At 36.9% G+C, this 19,972-nt stretch overlaps 1 pseudogene; it reads right to left on the bottom strand.

The window, feature by feature from the left end:
- Positions 1 to 638: 638 nt before the first annotated feature.
- On the bottom strand, positions 639 to 13,525 carry LOC138154801 (NXPE family member 1-like; annotated as a pseudogene).
- Positions 13,526 to 19,972: the final 6,447 nt, after the last annotated feature.

Raw genomic sequence — 19,972 nt, 5'->3', positions numbered from 1 at the left:
TCTTTTACTTTATTAAGCTGACTTTTTTTTATACCCAACCATAAAATATCCATATAGAATTTCATCTAATTAGATACTGTCCATTTCTCTAGTCCATCATGATCTTTGTAGGTAAAAGGTAAAGGAATAATTATTTATGTACACCTACAGGTTAGGCTGGCATTGTGTTAAGTGCTTTACAATTATTATCCTCTGATGCATAGAAGAACCCTGGGAGGTAGAGTTGTATTATTTCCTTTGTTTTACAAATGAGAAAACTTAGATAAACAGAGGCTAAATAACTTGTCCAGGGTCACAGCTAGTAAGTATCTGAGGCTAGATTTAAATCTTCCTAACTCTAGGGCCTGCACTCTCTCTGCTGCATCACTTGCTGCCTTTGTGGATTTGACTCTGACAACCAGAATATTAACTATTCCTCTAACCTTTGTGTCATCCTGAAATCTGATGAGCCTGGTGGCGTTTGTGTCTTTATCAAAGTAATTGATAGAAAATTTTGATCAGCACCGGATCAAGCACAGATCCCTAGAGTTCTTTTCTGAAACACCCTAACCATTCATGCCATTAGGAATGACTCTTTGAGTCTGATCATCCAGCCAGGTTTATATCCATCTAAATGCATTTTTGTCTACTCTATTTCTTCACTCCACCACAACAATAGCGTAACAGACTTTATCAAAAACCTTGCCAAAATCTAGGTAAGCTATATACACAGTATTATCCTGTCTATTAGCATAGTAATCTTAGTGGGGAAAAAAAGAAAAACAACAGGAAAGAAGGTTAGTCTGCATGACCCATTCTTGATGAAGGAATACTGACTCTGTTATCACTGCTTCTCTTTCTAGGTGGTCCCCAACAATGATCTATTCTAGAATTTTCCCACGAATTAATTTCAAGCTCATTGGTTCATAATTTACAGATTCTGTCCTTTCTCCCATTTGAAAATTAGGACATCATTCATCCCAATCAAATTTTATTAGATTCAGACCACTGGTCTGACTGTCAATATCTTTTGAACTCTAACTCTGTTACCTAAGTGTGTTAGACATTCCTCCCAGTTATCTGTAATCTAAAATTTTGGCAAGTTTTCATGCCTATATGCAAATAACTGATTTTTTAAAAAATCTTGAATAACACAGAATGGTACCTTCATAGAGAGTAAATACTGCTGTTTTGGAATGAGAAGAGAGTTGGATTTTAATCTCCATCTTTAATTTTAATTAGATTCCACTTTTAACTTTGTACTTACTATGTGACCAATGCAAATCACTTAACATCTCTAAATCTATTTCCTCATTTGCAAAGTAACAATTATAATACCTGTTGACTCTCAGATACTTTATATAGTTGTTATGAGAACCATAGAGATAGTTTATATAAAACTTTGCAAATCCTAAAATCCTAAATCAGTAACAATTCTTTCTATAGAACCAAGGACAGATCCACTCTTCTTCATGAAAGTCATTCATGTTTTTATCGTCATAATTTTAGTCCTGAAATTTTTCAATCATGGAAGCTTTTCATCTTGCTTGGATCATTTCCCTATGGAGAATCTTAAGCCTCAGTTACTTATCTTTATCACCCCAAAGGTAGGTAGGACTTGTCCAACTGTACTTATTTCCCCTCCTCTAATATATAATCTAAAATGGAGTTGCTACTTCCTTCTAAAAATCCCATCACTTCAATCTCCTCAATCTCCTTTAATTGGTCACAATCCAGTTTAGGATATCACTTCCATCCATTTCTTTCTTCATCATTAATAAAGGTAAGAATTAATGAGCTACTCAATTTTTGGAAAAGGGAAATCCATACAGTTCTTCATATACTATTGGGCCACATACTTTTGGTAAGTCTGTCTTGAATGTTACAGTTGGCAAGGTGGCCAGGATATCAACATGTTTATCATATCAACTGATGGAACAACTGGGTCTGTGATTTCATCAGCGTGGGGACCTCCCAGCAAAGGTACTCCCTTCATCAATGCAGATTGAAATACATTTCTGACTCAGAAAATTTCTGGAGAGTTAGTTGGGGATCTAAGAGCTTAAGTGACTTGCATAGCATAACACAGGTAAAAAGTAAGTGTTATGACACTTTTTGAACTCAGTAGAATTTGAACTCATGTTTTCCTTAATCAAAGTTTAGCACTTTATCCATTATACCACATTGTTTCTCCTCATGGACATCATGGTACAATAACGACATTTAAAGGGAAGAAGACCCAAGTATTAACCACCTTAGCAGAACACAGACTTACAATGTGAGGCAACAAAGGGCTCAAACTTTTTGATAGTCTCAGTACTTTCATTTGACAGAAGAAAATACAGAACAAAACAAAATCAACCAGTTATGATATACAATGAATACCAGCTCTTTCTTACATTTTAAACTAATTTGGCTCTTTTCTCAAGAACTCCCTTTAGGCTTGCTTAAAGACACTTTCATTTAACTCTAACCATTTTGTATACAAGTGAGCTACCTTTTTTTGTAACTTTATTATGCACAAATCAGTTTTAACATGGAATCTCAGAATTTAATTTTAGGGCCAGCACTTTGAACAAATACCACAAAACTAAGACTTATCTGTAGGAATGCCAATAATCAAAATTGCTGGTGTCTGCCTCTATGGAAAACTACAATTGCAGATGAGGAAGGCTGATTTCCTGGGTATTTCCACTTTATAGATAAGATTCTTACTAATGTAACTAGCAGGAAATATGGCTCAAATTGGAAAAGGACCTTACAAAGGATTTTGTTTACATCCCAAACCCTCCCATCTACATCTTCCAGTATATCTGTAGATTCAGTTACCAATGAAAACGTTTGCTTTCCTTGATGCTGAGGTAAGAAATTTCACGATTTCTGGATGTCATATGGGTCAGTATATCACAGGATAAATCTGGAGATTTCACAGAGTAGAAGGCATTTTGATCTCATGGGTCCAGGTTTTGGCATAGTACAGTACTTGTGTTTAGAATCGGGCCACATTCAGTGAAGACCTGGAATGTCCCATTGACAAACTGCCCTGTGAAAATCCCTTTATAATAGTCTCTATTCCTTGATCTCCAGAGGCCAGATGCACTTGGGGTGTAGGAACAAAAGAGACACAGAGATATTACCTGCCCAAAATAAAGTGAAACTGATAAGATAGGTGCCATTTAAAAACGGTTACTGTTCCTAAAGCTCGTGCCTTCAGTTCTACAGAAAAAAATCCTAGTCCCCTCCATAATTCTTTTGGAGCTCCAAGTAGTCTCTCACCTCCAGGTGAATATTTAGCTGATGCCTGCATCAAAATGGGCACAGGCTGAACTGAAGAGTGTGAAATGATTGGACATGAGCCAGGTAGGATCTGTCATAGCAGTTCCCATTTATTGATCAGAGAGCAGGGTTTATACAATGAATGTAAAATAATTATCTCTTAGGTTCCCATCAGAAAATGTTTAATGTCCTTGTTAAGTTACACATCTGTATGTTTTAATGTCCTTGTTAATTTACATAAATCCATATGTCCTTGTTCCCTTGCATGCATATTTGTCATGCATATTCATCAATCACTGCTTGGTTATCACATCCTAAACTCCTGCAAGTCAGGAAGAAATGGTGAGCCAATCTTAAGACATAATATAGCCTTCACAGGGAGCTGGCTTGGGAGAAATCCTGGACCAGACTCTTCCCATTTATGGACTGGGTCAGAAACTGGCCCTCTACATCTCCCCCTTTCTGTGCAAATAACTTAAGAGTGTGAGCCTTGGTTCCCAAAGCCAGGAAAGACTGTCTGAGCATGTGAATCCCCAGAGGTGCAGCAAGGCACAATATCATCAGCAAGCATGCAATTGGAACAAAGTGTAGCAATAGAGAGTTAAGATTATTAAATGGATTAATCTGATTTATCCAGTGAAATATCTGATTGGCTACATCTTCAGGATCAATTCCTGAAATATGACTTTGTGTTATTTGTTAAGTCATATAGGACAATTGATTTATATTCCAGGTAAGATTATGACTATGCAAAGTGCCATTAAACCTATTCCTAATTTGACTCCAAGTGACATTAGAAGTTTCATTATTGCAACTATATGGGGTTACACAAACGTAAGCATAGCGACAGTCACACTGCAATTTTGCATTCTACTATCATTCCATAGTGTCAACTTCTAATGATACATTATCCGAGATTATAATTTCTTCAAATACATTCCAATATAAATCCTGACCTATAAAAGTTATTTTCATACATTTGAGTTGATAATGGTTACAAAGACTGTGACATCAGTCTGGTCACTGCAAGAAGGTAGATACAAAGAAATAATACAATAATCAATACTGGTAAAATATGTAAAATCATAGACATCAAATTAAAAGGAAATAACTTCAAGAATGTTAACAATTAACAATATTGTGTTTGCAATGTTCCTGGATCAATTCCAGAGTGATGACAATTTTGGATGTTTTCTGATATACTTTGTAATATTTGAATCATATCAAACACCAAGAAGTTGGACATGTATTTTGTCCCCCAAAATATTAGAATCAGAGCTAATATATGGTAAAGGAGTTACATAAATATATGTAAATAAAATATTAATTGTTCTAATACATTGGTCTTATACAAAAGATTCTTATCTATATTCTGTTGTGTCTTAAAGGCTACAGAAATATTGTATTCATTAACATATTGAACAGTTTTGGGGATTTTTTCAAATAAAGGAATTGTAGACACAATGGTTGAAATTATCAACAATAGTAGAATAATAGTAGTGCAATGAGTCTAGTAACAAGAAGTCTGACAATCCTTTCCCCCCTTTTAAGAAATCAGAAATTTGTATGTAATGGAGTTAAAATTAGTTGGAAAAAACAAATGAAGATTGTTCAACAATTACTACAACAAATATCTACCAGTTATACATTGAGTAAGAGCACAATTAATGCATAATATTCCATACAAAAGAGTCATACATAGATAGGTGTATCCATAATTACATGTTTTTTTAAAGCCAAGCTAACATTCTTTGCCAATTCAGTCACATAATGAGCAGTTGGTATTTCACTTAGTAAATAAATAGAAGACACAGTTGTTGATATTGAGAAGGAGGCTATGGCAATTAGTCCCATGATTAGAAGTTCTTTTTGTAGATAGAGAATCAGATATTACTAAAAGTACAGGTTCCCCTGAAGTCTGGAACCAAAAGAGGGTGGTTCTACAAGCAGGTTGTATTCCAGTAAAATATAGTATTGACATATCATCTGCAAATTATTCACATTAGTAGAGGTAAGGAAGGCTTGAAGGGGTCAAATACATGTAGTTATAGGTTATATATGAAATAATTGACGTGATAGGGGTATATGTCTCAGGACTTAAATCAAGACATAACCAGTTTAGTTTGTATTGAAGTCAGAGTAATCATAGCAAGAAACACAAATCTTGGGGTAACAGTTTTCAGTTCTATGGGTTGAAATAATAAATGTTCGATCTGCCCCCATGTGGGTGCAGCTTTTTGTGTAGTGGCTGCATTAGGAGACCTCTTCTTCTTTATTCCCACATTCTGTCTCCATGATTTCTTCTTCTGCTTCCAGAGCTCTTTTCATCTTCTGGGTGAGCTGGATTATATGCCCTGACATTTCACACTTGTTGTTCCATGGCTTCTGGAAAACATAAACATAGTCTCTGCCCCCGTCCCATTAGTAAGGGATAGGCCCTTCCCACATTTGTGTTTGGATGACCTTCATTTGGGAAATATGCACCTTTTCACATTGTATTACTGCTGGTATATACTCATTTTTAGTGATATATAAAAATTTTTTTTGGTGTATAAAGCAGTAGATAATTTCCTTTATGGTATATTGGACCAAGTCCTTTTTTTTATTATATTTTGCAAATAGGTTTTAATATCTTTATTCCATTTGTCAAGATTATAAGGGTTATGCCTGTAATTACTATCATTTGAAAGTGATCACAGAAAGAGTGCAATTGGAATGCCCATTGAAGCAAAAAACTGTAACATATAGTTAATTAAATTTTTTTTACTGTTTCCCCTATGTTAAGGGAAGCTAGAGGAAATATATATATATGTGTGTGTGTGTGTGTGTGTGTGTGTGTGTGTATATATATATGCACATTGAGAGAAGTTTTTAATACTCTGTCTAGCTTGTTCCCTAGTAACATGGAATTGTTTACATAGAATATGTGTATTTTGCTGAAAATAAGAGTGAGATAATGTAGCTTTATGAATGTTTTGGAAAAAAAGAGTTGGAAAAACTTGAACTTTTTGATCAATAGTCACATTATTTTGATAAAGAGGTCCAGGAAGTGAAGAATGAGCTGTAATATGGGTTAAATAGGTTGTGACCTCTATCTTATGAGATTTTGTAATCTTAGATAAAAGTTAAAAGGATCTTTGTACCATGTATGTTTAAGTTTAGCAGTATCAATATGTGGGCACACGTACACTGAATATTTGCTATCTGACACAATATTAAGGGGAAAATAAAAATCATTTAACAATAATATCATAGCAGAAAGATGTGTCTAGTGGCAGAAGTAAAGTGAATATTAATAACTTTATCATTATTAGAATTAATGTAGTAGCTTGCATTTCCAGGAAGCTGATAGACAAAAGAAGTTCCTGAATAGAACTTTAAAATTGAATAGTACACCTACATCCATGTTTCACAAAGTTTGTTTATCCTCTGATTATATTCATTTTGGAAGAAAGAGATACTTCAGAAATTGAATCTTTTACCTATAATAAGTTCAAACACTACTTAACTCTTGCTTAGGCTATGGGATACATTTAAATCAAAACAGCAAAATCTGTTCTACTTTATTTTAACTTAACTATAAATTGTCTTTGAAATTAAAGTTTTAGTAGGCTTCCTAAAAATAATGCTAGGGATTGAAAAGAAATTTTAAAAGTATATCCCCTTTATTCAAAAGAGTTTTAAAATTCATAAATGATAACTAAGCTTTTATGAAAAAAAATTAATTTAAAAGTTTTAAAACGATAGCTTTTTTTTACCTAAAAGCAAAAACAAAACTTTTAAGATTGAGGTTCATTTAAACCAAATCAGTGTAACATATCCTTAAGTAACATAAATTCTCAAGGTATTTATTAACAAATTATTGCAGAACTTTTAGATATTGTATGGTAATTGAATCTTTATATTGGCAACAATTAAAAGGCTGATCATAATACTTATAAAAGCTATTAGTTTTAGAATCCCTCTAAACAATGGGAATATTATAAAGTGAGCTTAAGTAGTTTGTATGCATTTATGTATATATTCTAATTCTTGATAAAAAATATTAGATTTCTTATAAAGCTAACACAAAAGAGTTCATATCTTTTACTGACTAATTATTCTGATCATAGAAATTTTGCTATAGAAAGAAAAAATAAGAATATGTGAATTAAATATAGTATTAAATGCTTTTGATTTTAAGTAGCAATTTTTCACCACTCACAACTAATATCCAATTACATGTTAATTTTATTCCCATGGAGTTGTAATAAACAATAAAGATTTACTAGGTTTCTCCTACATAAAGAATTTCATTTAATGTTTTTCTTTATCAAATTTTAACACACCCTGATGTAAAAGCCAATTGTTAGAAATCTTTTTATTGTTGGACAACTTTCTTATGAAGTTAGATTCATTATTTAGGAACTACATAACTAGAACAAGTTCCTTTGTCAAGCTGAATGACCTTGCCTCTAGAGATAGTTTCCTTGGCAGTTTATCAAAATAAAAATTACTGAGATGGACTTTAGGGAGGGGCTGTGGGGTGATGTCCCTGCTTCATCAAATCTCATACATGTAGGAGGAATGGTCTGAATCAGCAGAATTAATCTGAATAAAGTTTTCACCCAGTCTCCTCTTTTTCACATACAGTAATCAATTAACAATTTTAGGTTTTAGCATTAAAACATTAAAGTAACTTAGGTAATAATTTCCATAAATGATAGCCAAATTGTTTTGGCTGTAACCTCCTTTTTAACTACAGGTAAAGGTGTAAATATCTGGTTTCCTAGATAGCATATATTAACATTATAAAACATAAGCGACATAACTGTTTTTACAAAATCTTTTCCTCTATCTTTTAGTTTCAACAAAATTCAGATTAAAAATTTGCTTATCTAACACTATTTCTAGATTACAATAATCACTTAATTTTTACTATATAGACATAAAAACACAATGACATTATGACATTAATTTTATTTCCAAATCATCACTTGCAAAAAATCTTGATAGAAAATTGGGCTTATCAAGTGTAGAGATTTTTCTCTTCTCCTCACAGCTGTAGAGCCTGATTGTGTATTTAGGGGTTTTGAAGGAAGAGGTTCATCTGTTTGCTTAAAGGTGTGGGCTTCAGTGCCCAACAGCTGTTGCTAGTGGGATCCTTGATAAATTTATTATGCTTTTTCCCTTTAGTCAGATTTGGAGGGTAACTAAAATTCCCTATTATTCTTCAGCACTCTCTGTTTTAATCTGATCAAGGACTAGAGACTTTAATAAATTTTTGTAAAATGATTTCAGCTGGTTTAACTTTTACTCCAATAAACTTTATTTACATGTCCACTCCTTAAAATTTTCTTTGAAAGTCATAGCTTTGAATCTTCCAGCAACAGTGAGGTTGGAGTGGTGCCTCTCCCATTACTCTACCTTAGTAGAGAACCCCAAAAAACTCATGCTTCTTATCAGATCTTAGAAATATGACAATTTGCCTAAATGCCAAATAGTAAAATAAATTTGGAATTATCTTTAGCATCAAATTAGGAGTGACACTTTTTACTTTTCACATAAATTCAATTGCCTTACAGTTGCATCCTGATACACAAAATTTTTCTCTTATGGGTGAGGCAGGAAATGGTTAAGTGCTTGTTTGTATGCCTCTTTGATCTGAGGGAAAAATTTTCCTCTCATTTCTTATCACTTTCTTCCTCTCTCAAGTTGGCCACAGTTGAGATGGGGAGGAAAGAGATGTTTCAAACCTTTTAAAATATTAAAACTTCTGTTCATACTTTTCAATGCAAATAGTTTATGCCTGATACATCTTTCTATACTTTATAACTCAATATTACCATCATATAATCTATAAGATAAAATACTTTTCCTTTCTCTTTCGCTCTCCTGCTGCCTGTGGTCAGCAGCAGGGGAGGAAGGGAGAGGGAAAGAGATAAGAGCAGTCCAAGGAAAGTCCCAAAGTACAGCTGCATTTTAAACCTTACAGGGTGTCAGATTACTCACTAACACTCTTTCACACAGAAACACATAAACAAAACAGACAGAAAATGACAGGAAGAGCACACTCAGAAATTGTTAAAGATCATTTGCAGAAATCAGACATTATGCTTGGTCCTAGGTAAAACTTACTTTATCATTTTCTTTTTATCTGTCTCCCACAGAGAAAGCTATATCACAGTGAATGGCCACCCTAGCACTTTCATTTCTGATGCTGAATATGTCATTAATATATTCCATAGAAAAAAGGCAGAAATGGGACATGCTGGAGTCCCTCCTCCATAAGCCTTTTAATCCTCTATCTCCCTGCTATATCCTCTATTACCAAATCTACCCTCCCCTTCTGCTCTACACATTCCAAGAATTCTTGTAGTTGACTATTGGTGATAAGCAATCCTCCTTCTTTTACTATTCTTTTTAAAAGCCTTAGATATGTAGGAGTCAAGATGGCAGAATAGAAGCAGGACCTCCCTGCTGCTCCAGCTTCCACCTTACCCAATCCATGTAAAAGGGGATTCTAAACAAACTTTGGAGCTGCAGAACCCAGAAAATGACACAGAGAAGCTAACCTCCTGCTGAGGACAGCCCAGCAGGCTGGCAGGAATTGGCCAGCGCAGCACTCTGGGAGATGAGCCCAACCCCATGCCAAGGCTTTAGCCCCAGGGCGGGAGTGACCAACTGCCAGCCAGAGGGACCCCAGATCAGCAGCAGCTGTGGCCGTTTCCAGATTTATCAACACATAGATGAGAAGGACAAAGTGAAAGGCCAGTGCAGTCTGGACGTTGGGACCCAGTAAGTGGGAGTGCGTTGGCTTTTGTCCCCAGGGTGAGAAGCCACTGAGACGCCGGCACAGCCAGCCAGCACCACGGTGTGTCTAGCTTGCCACAGCATGTGGAAACCTCAGAGAGGACACCCATCTAATACCTCTGGCAGCTGAGAAAACCCCAACATTTGGGACGAAATCTCCCCTGTCTGGTGGCAGAGTCATACTGTGGCAAAAAGCCCAGGGGTCAAGTGACTGAGGGGTGACATGACCAGGCAAAGAAAACAAAGCATACAGAAGATTCTAACATTCGACTCCTATTTTAGGGACAAAAAGGATCAGGGCCTGGAACAGGAGGAAGACAGTGAAGTCAGAACTCCTGCACCAAAAGCTTCAAAGGAAAATACAAGCTGATTACAGGCCATAGAAGACCTTAAGAAGCAGATAAGAGAAGTGGAGCAAAAATTGGGAAGAGAAATGAGAACAATGCAAGAAAATTAAGAAATGAGAGTCAACAGCCTGACTGAGGAAAATAATACCTTAAAAATAGACTAACTCTTGGGGTGGCCAGGTAGCACAGCAAGTAAGAGCACCGGCTCCAGTGTTGAGAAGACCTGGAGATCGAATCCCGGGCTCAGACACTTAGCACCCACCCAGAAACACCTGGCCGTGTAACCTTGAGCAAGTTACTTAACCCCAATTGCTTAGGGGCGGCCAGGTGGCTCAGCGAGTAAGAGTACCGGCTCCAGTGTTGGGACGACCTGGAGATAGAATCCCGGGCTCAGACACTTAGCACCACACCCAGAAATAACTGGCCGTGTAGCCTTGAGCAAGTTACTTAACCCCGATTGCTTAAAAAAAAATAGACTAACTCAAATGGCAAAAGAGGCTCAAAAAGGCAATGAGGAGAAGAATGCCTTAAAAAGTCGAATTTGCCAGATGGAAAAAGAATCTCAAAAGCTCAATGAGGAGAATCATTGCTTCAGAATTAGATTGGAGCAAATGGAAGCTAATGACTTTATGAGAAATCAAGATGCTATTAAACAGATCCAAACAAATGAAAGAATAGAAGGCAATGTGAAATATCTCATGGGATAAAACACTGACCTGGAAAATAGATCCAGCAGAGATAATTTAAAAATTATTGGACTACCTGAAAGCCATGATCAAAGTAAGAACCTAGAAATCATCCTCCAGGAAGTTCTCAAAGAAAACTGCCCTGATGTTTTAGAACCAGAGGGCAAAGTAGAGGTTGAAAGAATACACCGACCACCTCCCGAAAAAGATCCCAAAAAGAAAATTCCTAGGAGTATTATAGCCAGGTTCCAGAATTCCCAGATTAAAGAGAGAATATTACAAGCAGCCAAGAAGAAACAATTTTAATATTGTGGAAACACAATCAGGATAACCCAGGATCTGGCAGGTTCTATACTGAGGGATCGAAGGGCTTGGAATACGATATTCCAGAGGTCAAAGGAGCTGGGATTAAAACCAAGAGTCACATACCCAACAAAACTGAGTATCATGTTTCAGGGGGAAATATGGTCATTCAGTGGAATAGAGGATTTTCAAGAATTCTTGAGGAAAAAACCAGAGTTGAATAGAAAATTTGACATTCAAATACAAGAAGCAAAAGAAGCATGAGAAGGTAAACAAGGAAAAGAAATCATAAGTAACTTATCAAAGTTGAACTATTAACATTCCTGCATGGAAAATAAATCATTGTAATTAATGAAACTTTTCTCAGTAGTTGAAGGGAATATATATATATGAGGGTATATGGGCATATGAATACATATGTGAATTTGCTTATATATGTTTACAGGTATACATAGATAGCAGGCACAGGACCAATACAACAGGAAGGGATGATATTTAAAAGGTGAAATTAAGAGGTGAGAGAGGAATATAATGAGAGGAGATGGGGAGAGAAAGAATGGGGTAAATCATCTCTTATAGAAGAGGCAAGGGAAAATGGTTACTATGGAGGGGAAGCATAGGAAGGCAAAAGGGAATGGGTCAACCTTATTCTCACTGAATTTAGCTTGGGGAGGGAATACACTAAATAGGGTATCTCACCCTACAGGAGAGTAGGGGGAAGGGGATGAGAGGGGGTATGATGGAAGGGAGGGCAGGCTGGGGGGGGAGCGAAGTTGGGAGCACCCACTTTTGAAAAGGAACAGGATCACAGTAGAGAATAGAAAAAGTGGGAGGTGGGATAGGAGGGAGGGAAATATAGTCATTCTTTTACAATATATCTACAATGTCATTGTTTTGCATTAGTCACACATGTCCGACCTATACTGAACTGCTTATCTTCCCAGTAAGGGTGGGAGACAAGGGAGGAAGGGAATGAATCTGGAATTCAAAGTTTTAAAAATCAAATACTGATATAAATATACTATTATTAAGACTATTTTACATGTAATTGGGAAATATGATATACAGGCACTGGGGCATAGAGATCCACTGGAAAATTAGAAACAGGTATGGGAGAAAATATGGGAGAGAGCAGATTAGAGGAGGGGATATCTTGTGTGACTGCTATTTTGGGGTGGTGGGTAGGGGAAAAATGGGGAGAAAATTTGTAACTCAAAATCTGGTGGAAATGAATGATGTAAATCAGAAGTTAATAAAGCATTTGAAAAAACATATAAAAAAAGAAAAAAAAACAATCAAAGTGTTAGACATCATTCTCTGTCTCTACTTTCATTTTGTACCTGTCCCATTTTCTCCTGAAAGCTTTTTCCCAAGACTTGGCTTATCTGTGCTTTGTATTTTCTACTAATTCCTATCACATACTTGCGTTACCCTAGTGAGTTACCCTCTGTAAGTTTTTAACTTAAGAGAAAATCTGACTTTTGCCTTCTACCTTTAGTTTTGTTTTCCAGAGTTTCAGGAGGCCACTCCTCTTTCTGGTGCTTTTTCTTAAATCCCTGTTCATGGTACCACTGATGCCTGCATCAAAATGGGCACAGGCTGAAGTGAAGAGTGCGGAATGATTAGACACGAGCCTGGCAGGATCTGTCATAGCAGTTCCCATTTATTGATCAGACAGCAGGGTTTATGTAATGAATGTAAAGCAAGTATCTCTTAGGTTACCATGAGAAAATGTTTAATGTCCTTGTTCATTTACATGTATCTGTATGTTTTAATGTCCTTGTTCACTTACACATATCCATATGTTTTAATATCCTTGTTCCCTTGCATGCATCTATGTCTGGGTCACTGCTTGGTTATCATGTCCAAAACTCCTGCAAGTCAGGAAGAGATGGTAAGCCAATTTTAAGACATAATATAGCCTTCATGGGGAGTTGGCTTGGGAGAAATCCTGGACCAGATTCTTCCCATTTATGGACCAGGTCAGAGATTGGCCCTTGATATTTAGCTGAGCTTGTTTGCAGTATGTTTTTTGACAATTAAATATGGTGGCCACACTGTAAGCTGCACTGGTAATGGTGTTCACATCAGAAAATGTCTGTGTGGGATCATCTAGTCTAGCCGCTTCCTGATTTTGGTCATTCTCTGATCAGTTTATGTGTATGTCACAGCTGTGGGGAGGGGGGGGTGGTACTTCAGGACATGAGGAGTTCTTGGGAATATCCCAGTGATGCCAGGAGATAGGAAGTTTCAATGAAGGCCCAAACTGAAAACAACAACAACAATAAGAAACATATGATGCTATATGCAGACCTCACAAGCTATTAGTGAGTTTGTATCATGATGAACTCTGTGTTTAGATTATTGCTGTAAAATGTGTTCTTCATAATGGTTTGTCCTGTTTAACTGCTTTTCTCTTTTTCTTTGTTATAAGACAAAGATGTGTGTATGTGTTTGTGTGTAGAGCACACAGGAGAGGATTTAAAGGTAAGATGGATATTATAAAGTCATACATAAAACATTAAAAAGAAAATTTAAAAAGAAAGAAAAGGGAACAAGAAGAAAATAGTGGTACTATGATTTAGTGGAAGAAACAGTAGTTTTCAAACAAGATTTGTTTTTCAATTCTACTTTTAGTACTTACCACTTATACTTACCACTTACCTGTGTGACCTCTTTGGGCTGCATTTGCACAGTGGAGTGGTTTGATTTGACAATCCTTAAAATCACTCCAGTTCAAAATATGCATTTCTATAATGATAATAATAAAATGGGGGGGAGAAGAAAAAGTTAAAGAAGAAGAAGAAGAAGATGATGATGATACAGAAGGGAAGAGAAGAAGAAAAAAAGGTAACTGAAGTTGGTACACTGTGCTCCAAAGTCATAACTGTGACAGAATATTACCTCTCCACCCATTCCCAACCCCTACTTCCATCTATCATAGATTTATCTAAATGGAATTAAGATATCTATTTTTATTCAAATAAAATTATAGCAATAAGAGGAGAAAAAGGATAACTTCTCCATTCAATATAAACTTCTAATGTAAAAGCAAAAAAGATAATAATAATGTATTTATGCCTCTCCATTGAGAGGTAAACAAAATGGAAGGTGGAGTTAATTTCATTATGGATCCAGAGACACAAAGAAAAGTAATTTTTGTGGTACCTTTGGACATCTCATGATGCATTGTCCATGATAAGTATTAGTAAAAAGATAATAATTTTAGTTTACATACCAATATATTTTACAGAGTCTGAAAAAGCAAATAAAATATATGAAGAACCGAATAAGACATTTTCCAAATTAACTCAAAATATCTTCTGATATTGGTGACTTCAGTATAAATGTAGGAATAAATAAAGATGTAGAAAAAGTAAGACAATCTGTTTCAAAAGTAAGAAATGAAAAAAAAAATCAAAGACTTGACAACTCCCAGAAGTTTCATGCCTAAATATTATGACTATTTTCTTCTGAAAAAGAAATAGAAAGTGCTGGGCATGTTGTGCACCAAATAGCATAACAAAAAAAGTCAAATGATTATATGTTAGCAGACATAAAATTCTTGTCTGTGATGTGAGAGTCATTCCTGTATCAGTTTTCTGTGCACAGTTGGACCACCAAATTATCAGAGCAAAGATAAAAATAAATTCAAAACTAGAAGAATAAGAACATGAAAAGGAAGCAGATGGAATGACATTAAAACATTTCCAAACAGACCTATTTAAGTAAGTTATGGATGAAATATAGGAAGTGAAAGATAAGAGAAAAATGACACCAACTAATTTAATAATAATTTAACACGTGTATATTCAATCAACCAACAAGCATTTATTAGGAGCTAAGATAGAGGATTAGAAGCAACAAATCAGGCAAATACTCCCAATATTGCCCTCTAAACAACTTTAAAATAGCATCTCCAATTGAGTTTTAGAATGGCAGAGCCAACAAAAGATCAAGTTGAATCACTTTTCTAGCCCAAGACAAGGAGGGCTGTACATAAAATCTGTGGCAACAGGGTAGGGGTCAATCCAGAGCAAATACAGAAGTAGCACTAGCAGCAGAACTTGGATGTGGCTACAACAGTGGTGGCAGTACCTTCAGAAGTTCTCAGACAAGAGATGGTAAGGGGGTTCTACAATTGGTCAGAAAGAGATTTCAGGGTACTCTTTGCTGGAATTAGATGTAGTTGCCACTGTCTGGCAACTCTATTACCCATATACAGTTGTAATTAGCAGTTCTAGGTTGGAGAGGAGCACTAGCATATGTAGCTAGAGAAGAGAAAGGGACCTAGCCACAATTCCATGACCAAGAGGAGTGTTTGCACCTATAGCTGCAATGGAACAGGGGCCCTTCCTGGGTAAACATCAGAGCACAAGCCAGGAAAACAGTGACCACATCTCTCGCTAGGTCACACCTCCTTGAAAGTACAGAAAACTTGCAGGCCCTTAGAATTAACTCTGAAGGGGGTGAAGCCAAGATAGTGGTGTTAAAGGAGGAACTTGCATGAGCTCATGTTCCAAGCACCACCAATACCTGTAAAAATGGCTCAAAGCAAATTTTAGAGCTACAGTACACACAAAATGACAGAGTGAAATACATCTCCAGCTGCAGTCAGGCTGGCAAGCTGAAAGGAAGTGTCTAGCACACTGGTCTGGGAGCAGAGCGCAGACCCATGTGGGCCATGTTGGCACAGACTGGAGGTACAGACCAGAGCAGACCTCAGGGAACTGATCCCTGGCAGCTGTGGCAGTCTCTAGACTTCTCAATCCATAAATGCCAAAGGGAAAATAAAAGATCAGTGGGGAAACTTTGTTGGACCTGAGTGAGAGGAGAGTGTGGTTGAGCTCCTGCCCCCAGAACAGTGGAGACTGTGGTGGCTGTGACAGCAAGGAGGCTACTTCCTGAGCTCCAGGCCCACAATTGGTGGTGGTGGGGGTACCAAATGGCTGACCAAAGTCAATTGCAGAAATCTCTTTGCTAGAGATGAGGAAGGATTCTCTTGCTTTGCCCTATTTGGATCTGAGTCACAGTTTTGGATAGCAGTCCTGGGGGAGGAAGAATGCTGGTGTGACAAAGTTTGTGGCAACTACAGAGACGGAATCCTGCTCACAGTTCTGAGGGAGATGCCTAGAAGTAGCTCTGACAACAGCTGAACAAAACCCCAGAAATTTGGGACACAGTATTCTCCACTCTGGAAGCAAAGTTCTACCATGGCAAAGAGCTCGAAAGTCAAGTAATTGACTGGCAAAATGGCCAAAGAGAGGAAGAGAAAGCAGACTACAGAATTGTTCTTTGGTGAAAAAGAAGAATCAAAACAGAACCAGAAGAAGACAACAGAGTCAAAACTCCTGCATAAAAAGACTCCAAGAAAAATATGAATTGGTAGCAAGCCATGGAGGAGCTCAAGAAGAATTTTGAAAATCAAGTAAGAGAAGTGGAGGAAAATTGGGAAGGGAATGAAAGTGATGCAAGAAACTCATGAAAAAAAGTCAACAGCTTGCTAAAGGAGACCCCAAAATACTGAAGAAAATAACAGCTTAAAAAATAAATTAACTCAAATGGCAAAAGAGGTCCAAAAAGCTAAAAGAAGAATGCCTTTAAAAAAAGCAAAGTTGCCCAAATGGAAAAGAAAGTCCAAAAGCTAACTGAAGAAAATAATTCCTTCAGAATTATAATGGAGCAAATGGAAGCTAATGACTTTATGAGATATCAAGATATTGTAAAGCAGGTCCAAAATAATGAAAAAATAGAAGACAATGTAAAATATCTCATTGGAAAAACAACTGACCTGGAAAATAGATACAAGAGAGATAATTTTAAAATTATTGGACTACCAAAAACCACAATCAAAAAAAGAGTCTACACATCATCATTCAAGAAATTATCAAGGAAAACTGCCCTGATATTCTAGAACAAGAGGGTAAAATAGAAATCGAAAGAATCCACCAATCGCCTCTTGAAAAAGAAACCCAAAAGAAAACTCCTAGGAATATTACAGCCAAATGTCAATGTTCCCAGGGCAAGGAGAAACTATTATAAGCAGTGAGGGAGAAGCAATTCAAGTATTGTGGAAACAGAATAAGAATAACACAAGATCTAGCAGTTTCTACATTAAGGGATCAAAGGACTTGGAACACAATATTCTAGAGGTGAAAGGAGCTAGGATTAAAACCAAGAATCACCTACTCAGCAAAACTGAGTATAAGCTTTCAGGGCAAAATACAGACATTCAATGAAATAGAGGACTTTCAAGCATTCTTTTCTTTTTTGGAGGGGCAATTCGGGTTAAGTGACTTGCCCAAGGTCACATGGCTAGCAAGTGTTAAGTGTCTGAGGCTGAATTTGAACTCAGGTCCTCCTGACTCCAGGGCTGTCACTCTAATCACTGCGCTACCTAGCCACCCTAGAAAATAATTTCTTAAAAATTAGATTTGGGCAAATAATGCTATTATTTCCATGAGACATCAAGAAACAATAAAGCAAAGTAAAAAAAAAATGGAAAAAATATTCTAAAAAATCTCATCAGAAAAACAGTTGTTCTGGAAGACAGTTCAAGGACAGATAATTTAAGAATTATTGGAAAGTCATGATAAAAAAAGAACCTGGGGGCGGGGCACAGAGCCAAGATGGCAGAGTAGAAGCAGGAAACTCCATGAACTCCTGCCACAACCACCTCCAATACCTGTAAAATATGACTTCAAACAAATTTTAGAACTACAGAGTCCACAAAATGAGAAAGAGAAACAAATCTCCTGCTGAAGCCAGCCTGGCAGGCTGACAGAAAGGGTCTATCACACCAGACTGGGAGCTGAGTGCAGTCCCACATGAGCTGTGCTGAGACCAGGGTGACCCAGACCAATGGTGTCTGGACCAGAGCAGACTTCAGGAGAGAGAATCACCAGCAGCTGTGGTAGTTTTCAGACTTCTCAACCCATAAATGCCAAAGAGAAAGTAAAAGGTCAGTTGGGAACTCTGTTGGAACGTGGTGACAGAAGGTTGTGTTCTGACCCTTGTGCCTGGGGTGAGAGGTGGTGGAGGCATGGCAGCTACTACCACGTGGCTTCCTCCAGAGCTCCTGGCCTGCAGATCATAGGGTGACCAAGTGACCATTCAGAGAGTAATTGCTCTTGCTTTGACCTGCTTGGATCTGGATTGTGGTCTTATGTAGTGTTATTTGGGTATGTGGCCAGTGTGCCAGAGCTTGTGGTGGTTGCAGAGAGGGAGCCTTCCTCAGACTTCTGACAATATTTGTGAAAACCCCAACAATTTAGGACAAAGCTCTCCACTCTGGAAGCAGAGTTCTACCATGAGAAAGAGCTCAAAAGTCAAGTAATTGGCTCTCAAGATGAACAAGCAGAGGAAGCACAATCAGACCATTGAATCCTTTTGGGAGGACATAAAGGATCAAAACGTGGAACCAGAAGAAGTCAATAAAGGCAAAACTCCTACATCAAAAGCTTCTGATGAAAAAATGAATTGGTTACAGGCCATGGAGGAGCTCAAGAAGGATTTTGAAAAACAAGTAAGAGAAGTGGAGGAAAAATTGGGAAGAGAAATGAGAATGATGAAAGAAAATCATGAAAAGCAAGTCAAGAGCCTGCTAAAGGAGACCCAAAAAAATACTGAAATAACACCTTAAAAAATAGACTAACTCAAATGGCAAAAGAGGTCCAAAACGCCAATGAGGAGAAGAATGCCTTAAAAAGTCGAATTTGTCAGATGGAAAAAGAATTTCAAAAACTCATTGAAGAGAATAATTCCTTCAAAATTAGATTGGAGAAAACAGAAGCTAATGACTTTATGAGAAATCAAGGTACTATAAAACAGACTCAAAAATGAAAAAATAGAAGGCGATGTGAAATATCTCACTGGAAAAAGCACTGACCTAGAAAATAGATGCAGGAAAGATAATCTAAAAATTATTGGACTACCTGAAATCCATGATCCAAAAAGAATCTTGAAGAAATCCTTGAAAGATTCAAACATCCTTGAAGAAATGCTCCAGGAAAATTTCCCTGATATTCTAGAACTGGAGTGCAAAATAGAAATTGAAAGAATTCACTGATCAGCTTTTATTTTTTAAAGCAATTGGTGTTAAGTAACTGTCTCAAGGTTACATGGCCAGTTATTTCTGGGTGTGGTGATAAGTATTTGAGCCTGGCTTCTATTCCAGGTTATCTCAACTCTGGGGCCAGTGCTCTTACTCACTGTGCCACCTAGCTGCCCCTAAGCAATTGGATTAAGGAACTTGCTCAAGGTTACATGCTCAGGAGTTTCTGGGTGAGTGCTAAGTGTCTGAGCCCAGATTCGATCCCAGGTTATCACGACTCTGGGGCTGGTGCTCTTACTCACTGTGCTACCTGTCCGCACTGACTGATCAGCTCTTGAAAAAGATCCTTCCCCCCCCCCCAAAAAAAACCTCCTAGGAATATCATAGCCAAATTCCAGAGTAGTCAGGTTTTTAAAATTTTTATTATATTTTTATTTGTTTATTCCTCTCTTTTTTATTTTTTAGTTTACAACATTCTTTCCACAAGATTTTGAGTTATAAATTTTCTCCCCATTCCTACTCATCACCCCAAAATA

This window comes from Petaurus breviceps, unplaced genomic scaffold (assembly GCF_028583685.1).
Source record: "Petaurus breviceps papuanus isolate PSGF00001 unplaced genomic scaffold, PetGlider_PUasm1.0 91133, whole genome shotgun sequence".
Classification (NCBI taxonomy): Eukaryota; Metazoa; Chordata; class Mammalia; order Diprotodontia; family Petauridae; genus Petaurus; species Petaurus breviceps.
The sequence above is the reverse complement of the archived record's forward strand: the minus strand, read 5'-3'. Positions and strand labels throughout refer to the sequence as shown.